Source organism: Bombus huntii, chromosome 4, assembly GCF_024542735.1.
Source record: "Bombus huntii isolate Logan2020A chromosome 4, iyBomHunt1.1, whole genome shotgun sequence".
NCBI lineage: Eukaryota > Metazoa > Arthropoda > Insecta > Hymenoptera > Apidae > Bombus > Bombus huntii.
This window is the reverse complement of record NC_066241.1, coordinates 10,069,219-10,095,152: the sequence shown is the minus strand read 5'-3', so window position 1 is coordinate 10,095,152 and position 25,934 is coordinate 10,069,219. Positions and strand designations below refer to the sequence as shown.

The 25,934-nt window shown below is 39.8% G+C and overlaps 1 protein-coding gene across 1 annotated transcript in view; it reads left to right on the top strand.

The window, feature by feature from the left end:
* LOC126864723 (E3 ubiquitin-protein ligase MIB1) overlaps positions 1–25,934 on the top strand; it is a 346,017-nt gene that overhangs the window by 257,773 nt on the left and 62,310 nt on the right. The window lies entirely within an intron of this gene.

The window sequence follows — 25,934 nt, the reverse complement described above, 5'->3', positions numbered from 1 at the left end:
AGTAGTCGCTGTGCAGTGACAACACAGCAACTCCCACAGTGCTGAAACCTTGATTACCATGCAGCATGGTTAATCTGGAGTCCTAGAATGGCCACGAACTAGAAACAATGTTCATCCCAAATCTCGTGATACAGAATGGCTTAATGTTGCTTCGCCCATCGAGACTTGGCGATTTCTATGCACTTCCTCCATAAACGTCCTTTCATTAATTGATGATGTAGAGAAAATGCAACGGACATAGTGGAACGTTCCTTTTAGTAGTAATTTAATATGCAAATAGTTTTCTACGCTATATAAGTCGACGTTTATGAATTATCAATTAACCAAGATAAACGACAAAAGTAATACAGAAGAGAATCATGCTATTATTTGCTATTATTTTATTTATTTTGCTATTATTTTTTTTTTGCTTTATTATTTATTTATTTTGCTATTATTTTACTACACGAGTCTCTTATCGTTAGAAGCTGAATCGATCAATTCCACTTTTTTCAAATTCCTCAATGTCATTATGTATTTAAATAATACGATTAACGTCGAATTCTCGAAAAACAGATGATTTGCATCGATTTATTTATCACACGGAAATAATACAGGTAACAATTATCTCTAAGGAAAATGTAAAAACATTGATCAGTATGGCTTCTGAATGGATTATACAATTTGCGAAGTATTAGGTTAACACATAAATTCCTCCTGTTTTTATTCTATCGCTGGACGAAGAAAGTGGAATTAATAAAACCTAATACAATAATGATTCAGTTCATGTAAAAGATATTTCTTTAAAACATGGACCACGCTCAATTTCTTTCCCTGCGTATTCTAAATGAACTTTCCTATACCTATCCTAACAAAGAGTACCGTAACAATCCTACTAGTACTCGTTGTAGAACGTCCTAGGCGACCTATGTATCTCACCCTACGTCAGCATCCATTTAATAAAATATTCATCTCCATCCAGTCGTTCTGGAATAACAACTGCACTTGAAGCTGGTGTCGCGTATATCTTAAAATCCGTTCCAATTTCAAGTCGGACGGATCTGTCAGGACCATTCAGCCTCGGCTCGAGAAAGTACGAATCAGAATTTTAATTAAGCCTTGCATAAAACCGCACGGTTATTCCGCAAGAATATATTCTATCGGATCGAACGAGAGAAGTTTCGCTGTGGATCAACGTGCACGCCACCGGGCTCGCAATTAACGGCCGTTATTACCAGCTGTTATTACACCGAGAACGCTGATCCTATTTCGCCTTACACGTCGTTCCGTATCAAAATAGTCTGAATTATTTCGTACGTGTCCTTCGCTATACGTAGACGCTGCTGCACGAAGCGGAGTATCGTCACGCTGTTACGAAATGTCTACCGGTAGAATTTGAAATTCACCGACGTAATACAAATTTATGGAATACAGTGACAAAGTGATGATACATCAGCACGCAATAGCTGTGACACGGATCCATATTCAGCGTGGCGGGTGTGCGTCGAAGCTTCGCCGCGCCTCGACGGAGCGCGCGTCATCCATCCGTCACTGTTCCCAGGCCCTTGGTACAATTTGCGAATTAAATCGTATAAATTGTAGCGTCTTCAATTTTCCAGAGAGCTCGGTGATTAATCGCTGTTATTATTCACACGTCGCTCAACTTCCTACCCTGCTTCCTCGTATGTTTACTGTCAGCTTAAAGAGTTAATTCGCTGTTTTTAATGCGTTGTCTGCTGTTTGTTCGTTAACCGTGGACATGAATTTATTTGGCTCGATTTAACTTTGGAATAGTAGGTTCGTGATTCCAGCAAAAGGTAATAATATTAACATTGCAGGCACGGTTCAGTTTATTACGTGAAACTATTAAGTTACCCGTAATTTGCGTGTGCTCGATCGTGCGATTCGCTCGTGAAAATTAATTATTTACGAGTACTTCGTTTTTCCGACCGTAAGAAACGACACAAAGGATAAACATCGAAGCGAGATAAACGCCTACTCTTTATCAAGGAATCTGATTTTTAATTAAAAATCCAAGTATATGAAATACACAGGATACGATGGAGCGATTGCTGCGTTAAAAACTAAGAATACGCGCAAGTAATTTTCGTAGCCACCGTATAAACGAAAGTGTACGTCGATAACGAAACCATTTGCGATTCCTTGTAGCGACCTTGTTACTAGCAATCTTTTAACTTCCGTTAAAGAGGCAAAAACAAACGCGTATTTTTGCGCGAGTAAAAAATTACGTGGAAAACTGAATGCAATTATGGCACGTGGCACGTTTCCGTGCCGAGCGGCGATTTTATTCATACAACGCGTGCTCCGTTTTCCACCAGTCTCCTTTTATATTGTGTTTGCACGATCTTCGAAGGACGCGCGATAGATCGATTCGGAATCGCTGCGTAACACAGGATTGTGTCGGCTGTTCTGGCATGGCACAATCGCACCAAGGGAATTCGATATCGATGCACCAGCATATTGAAGATTGATGTTGTTTTTATACGAACATCCCCGTTGTATTGACGCTGGCATTCGTGAGCGGCCCAATGATAGATCGTTGTAACGCGAATTCTGCGCATCATCGTGCTTTCATATCGGCCTCCAGCCTTGCTTTTATGAAATCGTTACATCCTACTTACGCGGAATGGCATTATTGGCCGAGCAATGGTTACTTTTCGCTTGACACGAGACTCCGCTCCGTTATTTATCATCCATGAAAATCCCTGCTCTGTACAAATTGATTCTTGGACCGAGGAATTACGTGCGTGCCATATCTATTCGAGATTATCTTTGGATTCATTTTTGGAGAAAAGTTCCTGTAAAAATATTCGTTTTTCATGCAATTTTCATACAGTTCTCCGTTAGGAGAGAGTTTGGTGACTAATTACGTAAATTTAATGGAAGCCAGTAAGACTTGATGCGTTATTGTTCGTGTAAAAGATGAATTACACGCGGCACGATGAAATAAAATGCCATCAACAAAGTTACAAAATCAATTTACAGGGTATTTGTATTTTCATCGGGAATAGATTTTACGACGTAACTTCGATGTAACAAGAAAAACGGCCATTCAGGAAGCAAAATTACGCAACGATTCGAAACCATGCTAAAAATATTGTTTGATTCGTTGGCCAGCCAGCTGAAAAGAAAAACAAATTAATGGAACGGTAACTTTATATCGGTGTTATCGTTTCGGTAGAGCTGCAAAGGGAAACAAATTAATGAAATACTGGCAAACTTTGTATCGACTCTAACGGAACTGTAACGAAAAACAAATACCGAAACCGTTGTATTCGATGGCGTAAGAATAAATAGCACGGCGAAAGTTGTGAAAACCTGTAATTGCGTTGTCGTTTATCTGGCCGATGAATATCGAACGTTACCACTCATTGACAAATCGTTCGTCTCGTTCTATTTGCAAACCGTGTGGTTTCTATGCTTTCAACCACTTGTTCCTCCGTACGTTTGTCTCGGTAAAACGTTAACGTTGACCTAAAGAGGAAGGCTAATTCTCCGAAACACTTTTTCTTTCCGACTCTGTGATCTCGTACATGATCTATAAATATCACGTTTCAGTCGCTGTATGACGACATTAAGTCTGCACAAGAATTAAACGTCCACCCGTATCAACGCTCTTTCTCCACCAACCAAGAAAGGAAGAAAAAGAGAAGAAGAGAGGAACGGTTAAGTTGGACAAATAGGAAAAAGAATGAAAGAATAAACATGTTGGAGTCCATCGATACTCTAAATTAACCGAATGATCCCTGCGAACTCGTAGCCAATCGAAGAAGAAATTGGATACGGGTATCTTGAAGAGGTGGACGTTCACCGGTGAAACAGCTCGTTCCACTTTAAAAAGTTTCCACGATAATCGCGGGGTCGTAGCATGCACGCCAGCCCGGGCCCCGGTCTCCTCCTTCTATTTATCTTATTTTTTGCCGAGCACCGTCCACCTCCAAACGACTCCGGTACCGAGTGAGTAATTATTCAAACAAGTAGAGTTGCGAACCACCGGCGTCGTTGCTATCGTCCCGCCTCCCTCGTCCCTCGGCCGTTAGCCCTGGGCAGAACGAAGGGTGAATTCGGTGAAACGGAACGATGGTCGAGAAAAGCGGGGAAAAGCGGAGGGTGCACGGGCCGCTGGGGCGTCTGAGTTGTATATAGGCAAACAGTCGCACACACGTGATAAAGTTGGAGGAAGTAAGTTACAGTTATACCGGGGCTAACCTCGCGAATGAAGAGTTATGCGGGGAGCGTCCTCTCTTCCCCGACTTACCGACTGGCTCAGTGGGGATTAAAACACCGCTAACACGGGCATGTGCCTCTTCTTCGGCTCGCAGCCCGCAATAGTAACGCTGTTACGAGCAACGGACCTGCCACTGGCTGCCACGATAATAACGCACCGGCTAATTTCCTAGAGTCTCGCGTTGTTCACGCGTGATAATACGCTCGAGGAGGGTGGTGCGCCGCTCTCGCATAGACATTCCGAGTTTCCATCCTTCCACGCCCAGCCTGCCGCCTGGCCCTTGGTTAAATGGGACGGCCGTGAAACCGGTCCTCTGGCTTTCTGGGGCTGCTTTAAAAAGACCGCGTTCTCGTTTTAATGCGCAATTCGCGGAGATAGAGGGAGATATCGCTTTTTTTTTTTTTTTGTGACCTTTTTTCTCGGCTGGCTAAAGTTGCCAACGTCCAAACGCGAATTTTTGCAAAAAGCAAGCGGCGCTCGTTTGTCCGCGATTTGACCACGATTCACTCTTCGAAAAAATGTTATCGCCGAATGAAAATTTCCAAAAATGTGGCATCTGCGTCCTGTGAACTTTCTCATCGAGTTTTAAACGGACCGCGCTTGACCACGATTTCACCACATTTGTCCATCCAGAATTTTCGTTCGTCCAACTTTCAAAAAAGAGAAAGGAATTTTTATTAAATCGGGTTAATTTCGTCGTTCTGGAAAGTGACGGACGTTTAGATAGTAACGCAAGTTCGATAAATACCGAATATGAGAAAATTGATTTCTTAGCGGAAGAATAGTCAGCGCTTCGATCTGGACCACTGTGACACGTGGACAAAACGCGAACAATAATATTCCACGTACGAATCAATGAAAAATGTTCATGGCACTCGGATGTTGAATTTCGAAAACATTTTCGTTGGATGATAACTCTCTTTCGAAGGGTAGACGATCGACAATTTTTGTTGAACGAATGTGGTCATATCGTGGAAAAACGAATGCCGTTCGGCTTTTGTAACAATTCACGTTTGGGGCTGCTACCTTCGGCCAACTTTTTTTTCGTCGTTTTTGAGGTAGATTTTTGGAATGGATGTGAGAAGTTGGGAGGCATACGAATGATCGAACGAGGAGATTCGATGTCTTGGTGATTGACGACGAAATGGGATGGTTGGACGACAGGAAATTGTTTTCATGCCTGGTCTTTTAAAGGAACTAGAATTGGAAAGAATCGTCGCCAGAATGGAAGGGAGCTTGATTTATATTATCCGTTTAGGTATAATTAGGTATATAGGTTTATTGAAATAAATATTTTTATGTTTAATTAAATATATTCGTACACGTTATATGTCGCGTGGCACGATAGATTTTTTATATTCCTGGCTATAATTTTTGGAACTGAAGCTATTGAAAAAAGTTTGAACGAACACGTTCGAGAAAGTATTTCGTTACTTCGTATAAGCTTGCAATCGAGACTTGTATTTTGCTTTCCAATGGAATTTTTCATTTCTCTGAAAGATTGGAACGATATGACAGAATCAGAAATCAAACTATGGATAAGCAGTGAAGAGGAGGGAACATAAATTGAAGCTGGCTTTTCATATTTCGGTTAATATTATAATTTTCTGCGCCCGGCTACGAATTACTTGATAGCGATTAAGATACCCAAAGGTGGGAATGGTAATGTGTGGCAGGTGGAGGAAATCTTGCGAAATAGTTGAACGTAATAACTGTGTGGCCACAATTTATTCAACTATTATCTTTAATACGTACGTTAGATAAAATCCTAGTTAGGAAATGTCGTTTAAAATTTAAGCGTAGTTTACATAAATGAATACATATGTTCATCTGGAAGACGCTTGACGATTATTATGCTAATTTTTAATTAGAGTTTCGTTTTAATAGCCGAGTTGAATGTAATTAAAATGGAATAGATTTGCGTCTATGTATTTATGAAACTGCTTACATACGGTGCGTGTACATATAAAAAATGTTAATCAAGAGATAATATGCTTAAAAACACAAGATAAACAGGCAATGAATTCGTAATTTTACTTTGAGCTTTCATGTTGCTAAAGACGGGAAAAAGAAACCTATTCACTATCTCGTAATACCGGTTTTTCTTCTTTTGAGCAACGCTATACCAAAGTACTTTCCACGTGCTTATTTCGAATTACGAAAGAATCGCGTGAAATTTATGTCTCTTTCGTGCTCGCTGCTATCATCACCGCGTATTTCAGACGCGTTAATAACTATCCGCGTTTAATCTTTGAACGCGAAAATCTCGCCGAGACCCGCATAATTGCCAAACGATTCACGGAAGCGAGCCAGCTTCCCACGACAGATATCCCGCATAAATTCATCTGACAGTCGTGTTCCCTTAATGGATCGCAGCCTTGTCACTCCGGAGATTCATCTGACTCCCAAAAAGCACGCGGTGAGGAAAAAAATGTGAAAAGAAAACGGGGAGGGGCGGAGGGGGAAGCAGTAGGAGAAAAGAAAAACAATTAAACGCATCTACGACTAGCAACGGCCCCGAATTCCCAACAAAAGTGATAAATGTCCGGTGGTTTCCATTTCTCGACGCTTCTTCGAAATACCGATACGAAACCGCTCGCGCTCCGCCGACAGCATTACCATAAAGCATTAATATGCCAGACCCCAGAGGCTGTCTGCGAAAGTGGCGTCGGTATCTGCTGAAATAGAAGAAACTACGCGGGCAAGACGGAGATAGAGGTAGCGTGTCTGGTGAAAGGAAGACGTAGAAAGATAGAGGGAAGAGAGTCTCGTGGTAAGATGCTAGGCGTGGGCGAATGGAGAGGGGCCAAAGACACATCCATCGGCAGTTTTTCACGCGGATCCTCGATATCCGGCGGCGTATCCATCCAGCACGCGGCGATATAAATGTATGGCGATGTCGCGTCTCCCGCGAGATGGAATGAATTTGTCAGGCCGCTCCTCGGGAATATCGTTTCCCGTGCTTCCGCTTGTTCCTCCCCGGTTGCTTGCTTGTCGCCGTTGCTTCCCGGCGCGCTTCTTCCTCGCTCGCCTGCGCGAAGATCGATCGGCCCGATAATACGAGTCCCGGCGAAGGATCAAAGAACGAATTCGATGATAGGGAAAAAGAGACGACGGTGACCTGTTCTCGAGTCGAAGCTACGGGGCCAACGACAAGGAGGATGAATCGTGCAACGACGATTGGAACGATAGAGAGGACGATAGAGAGATCGAAGGGAGGGTGCGTTCGAAGGAAATGGCGACGCGCTGTCCCGATATCACGAGAACCGTGATGAACGCAGAGGGAAAGAGATAGCGGGCAAAAAGGGGGAAATAGGGGGCCTAATTTTATACGGTGCTTTCGGATAGCAGCGCAAATCCTCGGCCACGAAATCTGCTTTGGCCTGGGCAAACTTGCCGAGCAAAGAGAAACTCCTTCCTATCTCACTTATCTGGATGAACAGCCTCTTTCTTCGTTGGCCGCGTGTTGCCGCTTCGCTCTGCATCGGATAAAGAGCGTCAGTGGCGGGCCATGCTGGCAGATCTACGCGACTCTGCTGCTGCCCGGCTCCGAACGAAAAGTAATTGCGCGAAATGGAGGAACCGAGTCGACCGTTACGAGACCCGGCCTCGATTCTCTCAACTTTGGCAAATTGAATCGCTCGAATTATACGGCGATCGTGTTTGGACGTCGCGTCACGGGTCAGTCGACACAATTTTGCCATTAATGAGCTTGGAGAGATGGCCGAACGAGCCGGGTACGGTGCAAAAGCTGGGGCTTGGATCGGTTATCCTAGAGAATGGATAATTTCGGCCGCTCGAAACTTGTCCGGAAAATGTGTGATTCTTATGGAACAAAACGTTTAAAAATTGCCAATTTATTCGGTTGCCCCAAAATTTTCTTTCGTTTTATAAGGAAGTAATAGTTGCACGATATTTTTTGTTTTACATTATTTTATTAAGTAGTGTTGCGAAAATGTCGTGCATTTATTATTAACAGAACGAAGGAAATTTTTAGGACAACCTAATGCTCGGCACGATAAAGGTAGAGAAAATTAATTTCGAAGATCCAACCTATAATCTTGTACTGTTTTAATTTGGGTTGAGGGTTTGTTGTCAAATGACTATAAGTATAATATACATATAAATATAAAAGTTAGATAGTCTTCTATTTATTTTCGACATTGGCTTCAATCATATCGAACAATGATAAATACATCGTATTACGTGATTCGTGTTACCCATCTCGCCTGTAATTATACAAGTCCAATTATTAAAATGGTTGCTGTTTTGCATATTGAATAGCTTGGTTCGTAATGGCCGAGGCGTATGTGCAATTGATCGTTGAAAGTTTAATGACAGCTTGACGAGTGAAATGTATAGAAGCTGAACAATATACGCTGATAAGAAGCTGTTTGTTTAAGGATATGCTATCGGTTATGCGTTGTTTGTAACATACTTTTCCGGTTGAAGCTGATCGTATGTTAGTATTGCATTTAATCGACAGCACGGGATAATATTGAAATAGCGCCGGAAAATACTTTACCTGCATTTCATGTCTGCTGAAATTTCTGTACCTCTTGAAAGTATGCTTCTTTTACCCGGAACGTTTTCTGGAATATTTAAATTAAAAATAAATATTTAACAGAATATGTAGACTGTACCATGAGAATGTAAAGTCTGTAGCTTTAAAATTTATCTCGACGAAACATTATTAGTAACTTATCGCAAGTTACTCGAATAAACAGACAAGAAAACATTGAAAGACACAAAAGACGCGCGATAAAAATACAAAACGTATCGCATTCGCGAGGCTTAAAAATCGACAATATTTTTTACTTTCCTTCAAACAGTATTCACTCGTTCACCTATCTCGATGCTACGGTTTACAAATACCTGCCATTCCTCAAGTTCGGATTTCACCGCGATACTGCTCGATCGAGAGCTATGATTCCCGTGTCGAGTTCTCTTTACTTCGAACATTTCATCGTTCCAATCAGCGCAGCGGATCGATGACAAAGGAATGCTCGATGGACACATGTACGGATGTTCCGCTGTAATCGTCCTTTTTCGTAAAACTGAGATTATACGGAAACAAATCCAGTAGACGCATTTGATTCGTTTAATCGTAGCTGTGAAAATTTTAAATAAAGTACTGTTTTGAGAAGAGGTAAGCACAGATTATTATATTTTGCATGGTTCATGATATTAAGAAACGATGGAGGGAAACACTGTCTATTTTTGTAGTTTCAAAAAAATCTAAGGTTCTAAATATTTGAGAAATTATACTTTTAAGCGTATTATATACTTTAAGAGTATTAATAAATATTTGTAGACGTATTTGTTTCACTTAGATATGTTTAAATAGTTTTTATGCTCGTATTCTCGCATCAATTTTATAAAATTATAACAATACACTTGGACAAATCGACTCGATGAAGATTTAGGATTAAGTCGTATTTACGAAAATCAATGATTCATATAGAAAATTAGTTGACTAAAAAGACAGCAAAAACGAAATCTGATTATTGATTACTATAAATTAGAAATATTTAACGATCCAATACTATCATTCGCTTTTGGTAACTCGTTTACAACTAACGCATATATACACGCATATTTCACTATAAAAGTATTGGGTTGGCAACTAAGCGATTGCGGATTTTGTCATTACCATCTAATGGTAATATGATATTCCAACCCAATAACACCGTATAATATCCAAAAGTTAGTATCGTTTCTGTCTTGCTGACTAAATTAAATTCTTTACGCGAGTCGTACTTTTCGTTCACGATTTCCAGTCAGAAGTAAAATCGTTCCGACACATTTAACATCTTGCTGGCCGAACGAACGTGATAACCGTGCGACAGTCGGTCGTGCGAGTTACCACGAGCGTTGGCTACCATAAGATTTCGGACGTCACCGAAACGGAAAACGGTTGTCCGGGATATGGCGCGAAGGAAGCCGCGAAATGGCGCATAAACTGGGTGGCCACGCAAGTTTCAACGCAAACAGCTTGTCCGCCGCCAGTTTTACGACCACCCCGGTACCTTTCGATTTTCGATAGACTCCTTCGATAAGCGGCGGAAGCACGCGGTTGCTACCCGATCTTGTCGACAGGTCGTCCACGATTACCATTTACGAGCGGACGCGCCATTAAGCTGGCAATCGTACCTTCCACGGATTTCCTACAAATCCGAACGTCCTGTACGCTTTCACCTTTGTCTCGATGATCGAGTTTACCAGCTAAGATTGTCCGAAGTGACGAGCCACGACCTGCCACGCGACATTCACATTTTTAGAGCAACTTTGTTCTACCGTTCGATATCGAAGATGATCGATGGATAATGGATCGCATCAGATGCATTATCGAGTAAACGAAACAATAAATACAGTTCGTAGACAAATTTTGTCGCCACTGTGGTGACATCCAGCTGTGAATACTCAACGGATGAAACAAACCTCTGCTTAGGTCTTTACTTTCTTACAATTTTACTCGCAAACGTACGAATTTGCACAAATGTCCGCGGTCTACTTGTAACAATGCCAGTACTTGGAAATCTTGAAATATTCCGCAGAACTCTACGACTGTACTTCACCCCGCGTCTCATCCGCAACTAATTGCGACCTATCAGGGTAACGTGGCTCTTAATGAAAGACACGCTTTTCAGTTCCTTTTGAACTGACTCTTTGCACGATGAAAACCACGCGGATCATCGTATTCGTGTGCATGTCGGCAGAACACGCTCGTCTCGCAAGACGATCGGTGCGCGTTGCCCCTTGATAAAAACTCGCGATCCCGTGAGAGTGTTTCCCCTAATCGGAAGGCTGGATGGCTGGCTCGAAAATGGGACGACGGTGTGGTTAAGAGTGAGGACGCGTAATGATTTAGTCGACACTTTTATGGAAGCCGTGTAACGGCAAGAAACGAAGATAAGTAGGCCACGAATGAAAGGAACCCAGCGGGTGTACGTGCACCGACAAATAAAGCCGCTCGTGTACTAGGAACGCCACTTGTGCCTCGTGTGCCAGGGTTGATGAATTTAGCCGCCCCACGTCGACCTGCCGTCTCCTTGCACGCTTCGCTCGGTTGAAACGCCTCGCACCCGCTTCTTGCTTCAAGATGTATGCGCAAGAGATGTAGATCGTTGTTCACGCAACAACGAACAACAAGACGAACAGCTCAGATTTGAAACTTTCACGACGATTAGACGACATATTCGTGGTTCTTGCCGTAGGTTTAAAGTCGTGTTTTTATTAGTACGTCGTGGAATGATAGAAACTGTGAACATTTCTTGACGTGTTTGTTTCGGAATAATATTGTTTATGTTTATTGCGAATTGTTCGAAGTTACTTTGGAAATTATTCATTTGCTACTGCTTGATGTAATTGTACTTTGCTTCAACTATACTGGTTAAAAAGTGTAATAAAATGTGATTTATAATTATAAAATAGTTACAACATATTAGAAAGAATACGTGAAATCAATAACCACAACGTTTTCATGCGAATTAAGGGTATTTCGTCGTATTTTTCGCAATTTCGAAAAATACTTTGATCAAGGATTACTGCTTACGTATTATTGAAATGAAATATATATGTTAGCAAATTGCTGCAATATTTTCAAACCAACGAAATTTCTATTCTACAAATTGACCATTCGTTTAACGTGGAAATTCAGGTCTCTAAATTTTCTTAGAAATCTCGAGTGATTAATTACGGAGTTATCTCGTAAGACATTTCTACTTGCACGTTTCTTTCTATTGGAAAATCTGAAAACACGTTCCAAACGAATCTTCGTAATCCTTCTTCTGGTCTAATCCGACAGTTTCTCTCGATTGCACCGAGAAAGGAGTACGACTTTATCCAACGAGTGATCCGTGCACGAAATGGCAAAAGTACTTCGTAAGGATGTTCCTTTGGCGAAGGTATCGCTAATGAAAATTAGCCACAAACGGCGGCTAATTACGCGAAGCGGCAGCAAGCGCGCTCGTTAAACGGCCTTCGTCTTAAAAATGTTCCATTAAATGTTAGGATCGAGAGGCTGCTTGAGGACACGTCTAATTTATAGAGGCGGACGAAATAACGTGGCACAACGAAGCACGAAATAATTATTTGGTCGGGTGTTTCCAAGGATTGCTTGATGGAAATTAATTGGATTTCTTCTTCGAATGAATTACATTACACAGAGATAAAAGTCTGTATCTTGCATTTAATACGCGATAGATTTTTTAAACAATCGTTTAGTTAACGAACAACCATTTTATTAATGGAAAACCTGGGAAAATATTACCGATTATTCCGTTTTGAATTTTAGTTTAGAAATAATACAGTTACGAAATAAAATATCGACCGACGTAATTTGATATTCGAATTTTGTATATCGCGTTTTTTTTCATATTATTATAAATAACGAAAATGTTGGAGATTATTGGCTGTCTCTGTGCATATACATATATCATTCGCGAGTAGTAATCGTGGAACAGCAACTTTAATCCCAAAGCCAAGGGCCAATAAATGGCACTCCTCCGCACGTAACGAACCGAAGTACAGTTCACGCAAGATGGATGCTGCCATTTATGCATCCTTCGGATAGTTGATTTGGCACAACAGGGACCCATAAAACGGGCAATTAAGCGAAGATTAACTCCTCGGGTCATAGTGCGTCGAGTAGGCCAAAAAGCATCCCCTTGCAGCCTCTCATCTGACCAAGCTTCTCGTCGCTACCGTTCTACACATCCATACGAAATCCAAAAGCAGAGCCACCGACACTATAGCAGAGCCTCATAGGCAGCAGGATTTAAAGGATTCCGTTAATAGGGTTACTCTGGCTGGCTGTTATGCGGTCGTAACAGCGCTTTCTAGCAGAGTCCACCTCGAGTCACAGCCTCGTCGAGCCTGATCAATGCTGAATTTCTCGTTTCTCGGATCTCCTTGATGAGATGCATTTCATTAGCACGTTGCAGATTACGCGAATTCAGGCCGTGGTAACTACTTCTCAACCATTTCGTTTGCTGTTCCGCGAACGGAACCGCGCCGCTTCAAGCGCTGGATTTTGAAATTTCGTTCTCGTTCCCGTGATCCTCTTAAGACCGAACCAGCCACTTGATTTTCAGTTTCCTCGTTAAATAAACGACGCTAGTTGTGATTGGATGTGGAGTACGTAGAGCGAAATGGCGAAGGTAAAGAAGCGATGAATAGCGTAAAGCGAATATTATTTTCTGCGCTAATTGGACGAATGATTATCGAAGTGTAAAATATTTTCGAAGAATCGCTCAAAAGATTTCATCTATATGTACGAACTCAAACGTATTTAAAAAATCAGTCGTTTAATTAATTATAAAATCTGGGTTATTAGAAAAAAAGAATTTCTGTAGAATACTTAAACAGTCATTAGCCGTATTTGTGCAACGCGAAATGTACGAAATGACAAACAATTTGACAATGACGTTATACGTCATGATGTGATATCAATAGTCATAGTTTTTAAATTAACAAAATGAATTAAATAACGAATTAAATCGCTTTGTGTCGGTAATTAGTTCTTGCACTGTCGTTATAGTTGTCATCCTCGGGCGAATAAATTTTTCTCTTCTAGTTAAACAGATTTTCCCGAAACCACTTACACGGCAAACTAGCTGAATTTATGGATACTTGAGATTAAAGGGAGTTGCCAACTAAACTCATTTCTATGGAGAGCGCATTTAATCAAAATGACCCACAATGTTCTGTTAAGCACTACATTTGATTAGTCGCGATAGTTATCAGCTTGGAACTTCTACTAAAGTATCCGCCTAATCTACAATGTGACGTTTGATTTGGTGTAACGATCTAAAAGAAGTAAGACTTATACGAACGACGAAATTTAGCGAAAATTGCGTGGAAACTTAAATAGATCAACGAAATAACAAGAAGTAAAAGCAAGAAAAGTAATTAAAAGTTAAAAGAGAAGTTATTTCCGAAGCTCAGGTTAATCAACAGAAAAGTAATAACAATGAAACAAATATGTGCCTTATTTTTCTTTATTTTCTGAAAATAAAAATTAATCTCTGTATTTAAACAACGTACTGTACACATACCTCTCTCACTTACACATTACAACACCGTCTTCTTAACAGTAAACAAAATTTATAGCATATCTACGATTTACCTTAAAAAGTGTATAGGATAAACATTTAAAAAATGTCGCATTTTCAAAGATGAGTGAACTTACAAACAATCGAATTAACCCCTCGATCGATCGCGGGATGATCCACCCACATACGAAACGAGAATCGTCGAACCATTGTCAGGCATCGAATGAAAATGACAAAGCACAGTGGCGATCTTTTAAAACGTAGACCAGAAGCGAAGAAGTAAAGAAGAAACGTGACACGCAAGTACCTACACGCAATTCATCCCGGAGCAATTCTTTGCCCGAGCGTGGACTCTTCTTCTCGCTCGCAGGGACGTAGACACATAAATTTCTCTATCTCCGCGCTCATTACAATTTTATCTTTGCTCCGTTTGATTTATTCGAGAAGTTCAGTAACTTCACCATTGTGCCCGCGGACCGGCGAAGATTGCATTGTACGGTGCAGCGGCGAGCAGCAAAGGGAGAGGCAAGTTTCGTTCGCGCGATATGCTCCAGCAACCTGAGTCGTAGGAATATTTCGTCCCTTCTCTCTCCGCCTCTGGTTTCACCTTCTCCGCTTCTGGCGAAGGATCTCCTGGCTCACGGTGGTCCAGGGGAATTTTCTTCACGGCGTGTCCGCCGGATTATTCCAGGGAGTCGGCAGTTTAATTAAAATTTAAGGTAAAGCGCGTGTTTGTAAGCCATAAGTCGGACGATGCTCGTTAAGCGACACCGGCCGCGCCATTAATTATTGTTACAGGTGTTGGCCGTTGGTGATGCCAACTTAATTTCACGATTCGTACGGAATCGACGTAAATAATCGAGGTACAACCCGTGCAACGTTTAATTTATGCGAGCAACAGAGATATCGTCGTTTCTCCGCTGCCTGCACTCCGTTCGCTAATTGAAACGGTAACGCGAATTTCATTCCGCTCGATCATTTTTTAACGGCCGAGTTTCGTCCGCGACTAATTGGAACCGCCCACGTAAACGCGGCCGCGAATCGCGAAATTAGTTTTTAAGTGGCCCATGGATTTTTCTAGGAATATACTGATTTCGCTCCGAGGCAGTTCATCCCTCCTCGTCGGGATCGTTGGAGGAGGAGGAGGAGAAGGAGGAGGAGGAGGGCTTAATCTGTAATTTATCACCTCAGTTTGTTTACTCGACTCGTTAGTCGCGAAATTGCACGATGGCCATGTTTTCGAGTTGTTTGGGCGAGTATTGAGTTTTGTACAGGTGTTAGAGATTTTTCGGAAGTTCGTGAAATAGATTATGTGTAGGGATTAATATTTTCCAAGGCTGATATAAGGATTAAGTAAATTATGATTGGATTAAAGGCGCATTAGACTTTTTATAAGTGTAATCATACGTGCAATGTCTTCTAGGACGTTTTCTATGGGTTTAGTAGGGGCGAGTATAGTAATACGATTCACACTTGATGCATCATTTTTTAAGTTGTTGAATATTTCAACGCTCCATTTATTTCTCGAAGTTTATTGATAATTTTTTCGTTAAATAAACGATGTATCTCATCTCAGTGTTTAACTTTGGGTTAATTCCGTCGTTCTCGTCGCTCCTTCTTTGCATTTATAATTCTTCGAATATCTTTTCATGTATAATTTCGAGGAAAAGCATGGAATATGCAAAATATTAATAGAATGCAAATACATTGAACGTTGAATGCTGAAGGCAAATATTTAAAAAACCGTTATGTTTCAGCAACGTCTAGCGAAATATAACATTCGTCTCGGATCGTATTATGCAAATCCGAGGAGAACAAGAGAGTTAATGTCAGTGCAGGCTACAAGTTTACAGCTTGATCAACAATCCCTACGGTCGTATAACGTTATTCATGCCAAGAAGCTACAAACGAAACTATTGTCAAAGGTCAAAACACGATAAAGGTTCCGGTATCAGGTGGATCGTGGATCATAAACGGGAACAGCTGGCATATAGTAAAGTCGGAGCGACATGTCATCTTTAACGACCCTACAGTGGCAAAAGCGTGTCACTGTTACTTTCCATCTGGGCTCAGGAGCGGCGAAACAATTCCTCAGTCCCAACCCTGTGGACCATCGTGTCCGAGTTGGTTCTCGGCTATTCGCACGGCGAACCTTTCTACGAACACAATACATAGTGAAATATAAATGCACGCCGCGCAGAAAGTAGGACGAGGGTTCGTTCACGGCGCTTGATGATTATATTAGACGGTTGCGGTATAATCGAGTATGGCACGATCGATTGTTTCTTTAATTGAAAATTTATAATCTCAATGAGATGTAGAGACTTGAAGTTTTAGTAAAAATGCTGGAATTAATTTCTGAGGATAAGATTATTATATCATATAGATATTATAATATTTTATATTACTTTACAGAAATCGATAAAATAACATTAAAATTCAAAGTTTAATTTAGAATAAATATCGATGGTCTTATAGTAAAATATCGTACATATAAATTACCTTTGAGACAACAACGTAATATCTTTTGAAAATTCATATGAGAAACGGTGATTAGACCTCGATGTTGGATCGAGATGAATTTTAAATGAGAGAGTTTAAAGAAGTGGGTAGCTCGCGAATCGCTGTATCTATTAGTTAATTACAAATTAATTGTTATAATAATTATATTAGAACGAAAGGAGGTATCGATCCATCGTCTTGCGTCATTAGTTAGATTTGTCAACTTTGCGCTAATTGCTCGCACTTTGGAACTTGATCTAACAGAATTCTTTCTATTTTTTGTTTCAGGTAAGATAATATCGATTAAAAGTTCTCTTCTTTTGTTTGGTGAAACGCGAATGCCGAAAGAAAGGAGTGAGTACTGTAATTTTTTTACATTATCGATTGTTTTCCGCGGTATAAGTTTCAATTTAGTTTGATTGAAAAATAACGATGATCACGAACAAACAAAATTATTTTGTTCACTGTTCAAGGTTCACGAACGTTTCAATTACGTTTGAATATTCAAAAATTTATAATTCTAATTTTATATTGAATTCCAATTCAGATTGAAAGAGTATTATTTACAATGTAAAAGTAGAAACTTAGAAATCTAAAGAAATCTTAGAAAAGTAGAAATCTATCGTACCTTTACGTAAAATCTCGAAGCTAAATTTTAATCTCGTACGCGATTAATCCAAGCATAAAATCCATTTACACTTTACACGAGTGCAGTTTCTAAATAACCGATACGTAGAGCTCGACGATTGAGTCAGGATGATCTATCGAGCTCTCCGGGTAGTAATCGACTTACGACGATTTACTTTTTCCGGGCGCGATCAATCGGTCCGCGGCGCACAGCCGCGCATCTCTACATGTAATTACGGTTTCCAATCATCTAGTCAAACGTTGAAGCGCTCGTTTATGAGGAAACGCATCCCGCCACGAGTAGGAGAGAAACGAGGTGGTTAAACAGTCTGGTAGAATCGGGGCGGGGTTGATTGGAATGGTTTGAAACACAGCCGAATTTCCTATGATTTTCCGCAAGTTTCGCGTACGAATTTCGTTCCGTGCCTAACGTTAATTCGCCGGTCGGATGAGACGTTTCTGAATTCGTATTCCCCCATCCGTCGTTTCGAGGCCGGAATAAAGCGACGTCGAATTTTGCCGAGAGAGTTGAAAACGGTGCGCTTAATCCGAAACGCTTTTGAATTCCACTTCGCGACTCTGTGTTGCTTTGCCTTGCTCTGCTTTGCCCCGCCTGTTTGCCCCCTTTTTGCTTTCGTTTCGCTTTCAGCCTGACACGCACCACGTTGCTGCGTTTCTACGAACAACGCGCCGCACCGCATGCTTGTTGGCCTCCTACGGGTGACAGATCTAATGCGTGTATGTTTGAATAAGAGCTCGAAACGAAGTGGTAGTTTCGAATCGGTAGGAAAATATATTCGTGTTTGTGGAATAAGGAACGAAGGGAGATATTTGCAATCGGTAGATTTTTTCTTTTTTCGTGAAAAGTAGCCGTTTGATCGCGAGTTGTGCGACATACGTAAATGCCGCAAGAAGTAAGTATGCGTAGCCATAATTTTCAATCAAACTTTCTTTTTATTAGGTTTCACGTTTCGTCTCTGTAGTAGCAAATTTTTGTGATCGCATGAAGGTACCACTAAATGATGCGAAACTTGTTACAGTCAGGTATAACCAGTTGGTATATAAATGCAGTAACAGGTGCGGCGGTGTACAAATATCTACCTAAAACAAAGTAGCGAGAACAACGAAACGCAAAATAGAAAGTCGTATACCGAAATTTCTACCTGAATTAACAGAACAGCTTGATTAAATATTTTTGGATACGGCTTCCAGTATGGTTTGCTTTCATATGAGTGGAATGAAGGCAGACGAAACCTTTCAAGTTCTACCATCGGATACTCTTGCATTGCTTTATTGTGATTCAGCGGTTGCTAAGTTCTCCTTCGGTTCGGATGCCTCTTTTTAATATTCTTTCTGTTTCCTACAACGCGTTCTTTATAACTGGCGTACATGTTTTTGAAGAAATTCGAACGACGCTTTTCCTAACGACGATGTTATAAATATTGATTATGCAATTGAGGAGTTCTTCCAGAGAAAGACGTCATACGATAAAATAGTGTATTGTGCGAATCGTCTGGAAAATTTATCTATTTTATATAAGCAATTTTCTAATTATTTATGAATTGTTGGTTTTTTAGTTTACGAAACTTAATACAGTAGCAGTTAATTGCTTCCCCTATAGAGTTACAAGACTTCCACTTCACATAGTAATCTGTGCTTTGAAATACAACTGAGAAAGCAAAGAGAATGTACGCGTTACATAAGCTTTTACGCGATACGAAATTACATACGATCAGCCAAGCGAATTAAAAAATCTTTCACAGTACATACAAAAACTAAAAGCTAATAATATAATATCTAACCTATAACAAAAATAAACAAACATTTACGAAATTTAATGTTATTTAATAATTTAATATTTACATAGTTATAATAGCTCTTTATATTTATAACACAAACTAAAATAAATACTGTATAATATCGGAACTATTTGACTAGAAAATTCGAAACCTGTATATTTACCATAAATTTACAAGGAAACGCCTCAATTCGACTTGTGTCTTTCAGCTACTTGTGTTTAAATTCTACAAGCAGAGAACGTCTCTCTGTACAATCATTTCTCAATCTTGCATAAAATTAAAATAAACATTTCATTCCCTAGTCGTGCCGTTCGTATAATAGAAACCCGACCAACTAATCCACTCCATCGATGCTAATTCCACCAAACAAATCAAATTGTCATGGTGCGAAAACTAATGTGGAACGAGTCCGGAACAGCAAGTTATTCGTCGTATAATCAGTCGTAGAGGAACCCTCGTCGACCAGAACCGATTGAAGTCGACAATCTCGTCCGACGTAACTGTACCGGTGCTAGTACACGAGGAGAGGTCCGATGAGAGGAGACCTTGTCTCAGAATGGCTGATCCGATTCTGGCACATCCTTGTCCCGGTAGGACAGTAATTGTCGCTCGTTCTTGAAATACCCGCGTCAGATATTGCGTGTTCCAACAATAGAGCACAATGGGAGACGGTGTCAGGCCGAGGAGAATAGTCCAAGGCATCCCATCTTCATCTATCTGTCTGTACATTTACGCCTGTAATTCTCTTTCTCTATCCCTTCCACATCCCGATTAACGGACGAGAGTTTCGGCTTCGTTATCCTGTCTATCTTGGCTGCTTGTGTTTCTCTGTCTCTGCTTCTGACGTTTGTCTCCCTTTGTTTCCTACGAGATTGCTGTTAGCTTGCCGAAATGGAGCAGGAAGATTGAAAAATGACACTCGTTAGCAGCTGCGGTATTCTGCGACTCTGATTTTAGATGCGTTCTATGCAGCTACACTGGCACACGTAAGTACTCGAACACTTGCGGACGAATACCTTCGGTGAATATCATTCGCACGATAATGCTTTTTATAAGACGCTTTTCCTAGTCGTTTCATTCTATTACTTTTTATATATTCGGTTTTTTTTCCATACACCGGAAGTTTCCTTTCCAGAGGAGCGACAGACTTTACGTAGCTGTAGTTGTAATCTCAACGAAAAATTCATGTTTTTTATTAGGCGGTAGTTGGTCGTATTGGATGCAAAGAAAATAGAAGTAGTCTCCTTTTAGAATTGTCTCTAGTTACGATCAGTCAGCGTCAGTGCGAGTTCGTTTCATTTTGAAAAATTCTTCTTGCAGCATTTCTTCTCTGCGTCATGAATATTATGCGGTATATTCAAACCTGAACATCGCGTAATATTACGTGTGTTTCGAATTTTCATTAGCACCGTTATGAGGCTCCTCTATCACGATTACATCGGTAAAGTTTCAGTCTAAAAATATGTATAGAAGCTGAAAGACATTTAGCATAAGCATTAGGCAAAACATTACTGTTTTAAAATATTTGTAGCATTTTTAAAAATACTTCAGATATCTTAATTACGTATGTCGTTCTTTTTGAAGCAACTTCTTTTCTGTTATTCTTTTTCAGCCAATTTTTTGTCCTGTAAGTCACTTACGTCGTCTTTTCTCACCTATAAATTTGATCATCTCCTTAAATTTCTTCAACATATTGGGTTGGCAACTAAGTGATTGCGGATTCTGTCAGTATCACCTAATGACAAAATCCGCAATCACTTAGTTGCCAACGCAATAATTCCTTTACATAGACCTGTACTCATATCTACTATAATAATCGCTTTGAAATACCTTTAGAGAGATATTCACTTATTAACATTTACATTTGTGAAGCTTCTTAAGAATAATTCAGTCAGCATCGTTAATTGCGCTACGTTAGAGTAGAATCGCAATAGAACGTGCGTAATTCGTCAGATTACAGAGACGATTTCTGAAGGGCGTCTTACGTGATGGATTCGGTACGCAGTTCCACATTTGCGTTGGTAATCTGTCAGGGTCGTGTAGCAAGTGCTGGTACCAGCATATTTAGACCTTTGATTAGAACTGGCTTGGATCGTCAATTTACCGTTCCGAACTCCAATACAATCGTACCAGTTATCAACTGTTAATTCTAGAGATAAGTGGGCTCGAAATCCAACGTGGAGATTCTACTCGAACGTCCCTCGAATACTAATGCGTTTTAATTAGTTTCATTGCTCCTCGTACGACTAAGGAAGGTATTCGCAGTCGTTATCGATATCGATCTCGATTGTCTAATGTCGGTATGTTTGTACAGCTTACAGCTTGCCAAATAACCTTCTTTGACTGATGTTGTGCGCGATTCGTGCCAAGGGAGCACGCGTGAAGCGACTTTAAAGTGGAAAGAAAATCGAAGTTCTCTGGTATTTGATTCTTAATCTTTAAGTATTTTAAGTAATATTTAAACGAATATCTAAGTATTTTTTTGCGACATAGAATAATTAAGTAATAGAAGCTTAAAATAAAAATAGTTTTCTGTCGTTCATAATATTCGTATTAAGGGTAAACGCGCTTACGTGCGCTTGCCAGGTATTAGAATAATGTAATATTTATCAATTAATTGGAGGTGAAAATAGGATTAGTTTAATAAGATAACGTTGCAACGCTTTCAAAATATTTATATACTCCGTAAATATCCAAATTAAAGAAAGACTCGGATGACCCAGTTCTGGTTTTTTTTTGGAATACCACGAATAGTAGAAACGAATTCAGGGTATAATAGGAGGTAGAACAACGCTTTATGTAAATTAACATTTCCTTTCGTGAGATTTCATTTTAAGCAAAATCGTTTAAAAAATTCATTCGGTCCTGTACGATAAATTAAAAAAAGTACGTATACATTAACTTTTCCAATTTAGTATCGATAATTAATATCGATTTATTATCTACAAAATTAATTGATAAATCTTACCGCAAGACAACTAAATTTATCAACGAGATGACTTTATCTGTCAATAACAGAGATGTAACATTTAAGTGAACGCGAAACTTTAAATTGTAAAATCATTGATGTAACTATTTTTTCTCTCCGTTGTCTCTAGAAATTGAATCTGTGTATACGTTATAGCAGACACCGCGAACGATTATCGTTTAATCAGTTTCTAACAAGCGGGCAAAGACATTCCACGTTTTACGTGGCGATCGTGGAAAGTTCAATGAACGAGTTTAATCGGGTAGCGGAGAATTTGAGGCGAGACAAGAGGGAAAGGCAGTTTGCTCAAGGTATGGGACGGGTACCTAATTACAAGACAAAGGAGCAAATGCTATAGATTAGCTCATTAGTAGAACGCTTGTCTCGTAATACTATTAATTCATCCTGTGGCAACGCCTATCATGTGTACCACGTTGAGGAGGCTGCTCAGAGAATCTCGTCTTGCAAAGGCTAACATCAGACACCGAACGGCCGATGAGGCAGTTGCTTTATGGTAATTTGATCGATAATCGAATTCTATGTCTTTTTGATGAACGATTTTCAAGTATAAAGCTTCTTATTTTATTGGGTAATCGGAGACCTCTTTTCGTAACGCTGCTGAGTTTTAATCGTTTCTTCCGAGTTCGTTAAGCAATAACAGATGACGTGAAATATTATAATTGGCCGTGAGCATGTGTATTATTGGTTGTCTTCTCTGGTTTCGATGAAATCTCTTGATCTAATTTCATTTCTCTCATTTTTATTTATCGTTTATTACGTTGAGACAGCATATGAAATTAAAATAGTAGGATAATAATAGGGAAAGATATTTCTTCTTAGTTTCCTCCAATCTAAAATTGGTTTACGAAAGTTTTGAAAGAAATTCACCCGTAATGAACATCTAGCAATTTTTAAAACATTTAGTTATAAGAGTTAGTCTTGCAAATGTAGCATGCAATAATTATGATAAAATGTACGTCATTTTCTGTATAAAAAATAAAAGCACCTTTACAAAGCGCCTCTACTGACGTTTGTAATACACACAGTCAATTTAAAATATTCATATCATGACAAGTATTGGATTATAAAAATCTGAAATAATGTTGTTAAGTAACATTGTGTCGCATAGAAGAAGAGTTAATTTCAATAACGTACATTCATGTCAAGGTAAAAATGGACATAAAAGTCGGACACAAAGCCTTTCCACTCGTTCAATCATGAAAAGCTACGATGCAGTGGGGCATTTTGTTTTCCTTTGATTGACTACAAAGGTTGAGAAAAGTGGAAAGAAATGTTTAAATCAGAAGCAGTTTAATAACAGAATGGCAATTTTAGAAGGCAATTAAAATATGAAAGCAACTATTTAAAACGGGTTGAAATGATTAATGCAGTTAATGGACCACTAATATCATATTAAAAGTAAACTATACTTGGTACATTGTTTTTCCAAACGTTTTACGATAACAAATTTTTAGTTGCGATGCCAACTTATATTTTAACAAAATTGTTTCATCGACAAATATATCGATATTAAACTAGTTTCAGACTGAAATATGATTCGTCTGAGGTAGATAATAAGCCACTATTATCGTGCAATGCTTTAAAACGAAGAGAACCGTTGGAAATATTTACTTGCTCGTTATATTTAAACCTATCATTTCCATATCATCTAGTTGTTAATGTGAAAGTAACCCAATGTAAAATAATCAACATAAAGAAGAGATTACTCTTTATAAATTGAACGATAAACGAATAACATTAATCTAGTTTAACAAATATTTCTTACCAATACTCTTTTTAATTGCAAAATCAAATAAAAAATCCTCGCATGAATTTATTGGCAAAATACATTGAATTTTGCCACCTCCTCTACAAAACACAATTAATACCACGTGTATCGTATTTTTCACCTATCGGATAGATTCGTCGTCTTTGCACGGATGACGTATAAGCTGCACTAAACGAAGCAGAGAACATTCTAAATCCACATCATTTCCAAAGTATTTAAAGTTACGCGAATGTCACGGCGCACCCTCGTCCCACGCAATCACCCATGCCAGATGCGCGATCGATGGTCCTCGTGTCCTTGAGTGAAATTCCAGCGAACCCTTTCTCGTTCCCCGTTGTGAATTCGCTCACCGGCCATTACCGGGAATCTCTCCTCGCCTCGAAGGCACGAGGAATTCCGACATCACTTTCAATTTGTTGCAATTGTCGGAGGCGAAGTCCGCCGGATGCGCTCGCATCCCTAACGACTTTTACCGGTGGAACGATCGCGCCCTTAGAATTCGTGGAGCGCGCGCGTACGCGAAACAAACGAGACCGACCAAAGCAGCTTGTTCCACGTTGTTGCTCGAGTAATGCCGTACAATTAGTCAGTGGTTGATGTACTCGCCCGGTTTAGTATTATTGCGCCCCTTGCACAATATCCACGCCACTCCTTCCGCGTAGCTTCCCTTCTGCCGATATTGCGTTACGCCAAGCATCCGCAACTACCGAACCGTATAACCGAGTAGAAACACGCTCTGGGTTATGACCGATTAAATTCCGTTACTTTCTCTCTCTGTCTTCTAGCTGCCGCTTTCTCTCCTCTTCTTTCTCTTCCTTCACTTCCGCAGATCGTTCTATAATTGCGTCGAGAGTAATCGGTATCGCGAGCTTCGTGGCAAGAACTTAGTAGGAGAAATTCGTCGAAATACGTAAGGTTCTGTAGATTTGTTATTGTTTTTTAATTTACCAAACAAATTGCACATCGTTTTGTTGGAAATTGTGATTATTAAATTCCTCTGTAATTGATACGAAACGATAGAGGTGGAATTTAGCAGTTCGAGCATAGTCGAATTAACAATAAAACAGAGTATTTTCTTTGTCGTGGATATTATTTTATTTCAACAATGCTGCTTGCCATATTTCAAAATTGAGATGCGATGACGATTGGACGTTTCACAAAATTTCGTGAATTTGTCATCTGAGATACCATGAAGTTTCTGAAAGGTTTGTACCTTTGGATCGATAGGTTGTTGTTTCTCTTTTTGACCGTGTAATATATCAAAGTACACTTTTTTTAATTATTAATCTTCGTATGCAATGTTTAAGTAGAAAATGTTGCAACTTTGAGCCAATCATTTCGCCAAACCGCTTGAAGTCGAATATTTAAACTCCTCCATGTTCATCAGGTATATCTAAGAAGAAAAAAAGGAACAAGACATTCGAATATTTAGCCGAATATCATCCAAAGAAGTACTTCAATCACTTACCGACCTCGTTCGAGGATAGTTAGGGAGTTCACGTGATACAAACGTTTAACAAGTTCGTTACACTTATTATTAACGATATTTCTTTCCGCGTTGGCTCACTTCCTTCGATATTGCCTCGTCGACGAAGCTTCCACAGCCATCGGAATGCGTTTCCCCAGCAAGTTCTATCGGTTTATGAACGATTAAATTTCATCAAATATCCATTACAGGATGTAATTATGCCGTGAAAAGCACTCCAGTTATCTAATATCCCCTTTGAAACGTCATTTCATTAAATTATCGATAAAACTTGGGAGATTAAACTCTACCATCGCGAGATCGCGTCACCTTGGAATTTTCTCGCTAAAAATTTTATATAACGGGGGAGGATCGATAACAGTGAACGATTGAACGTTCGACGATCGTGTGGAAATAAGCGTGAAAAATTAAGAAATGTATTTTACGATAATATGTATGTATTTTAATATTTTGAATAGTTGGTAACGTTATATCTTATTG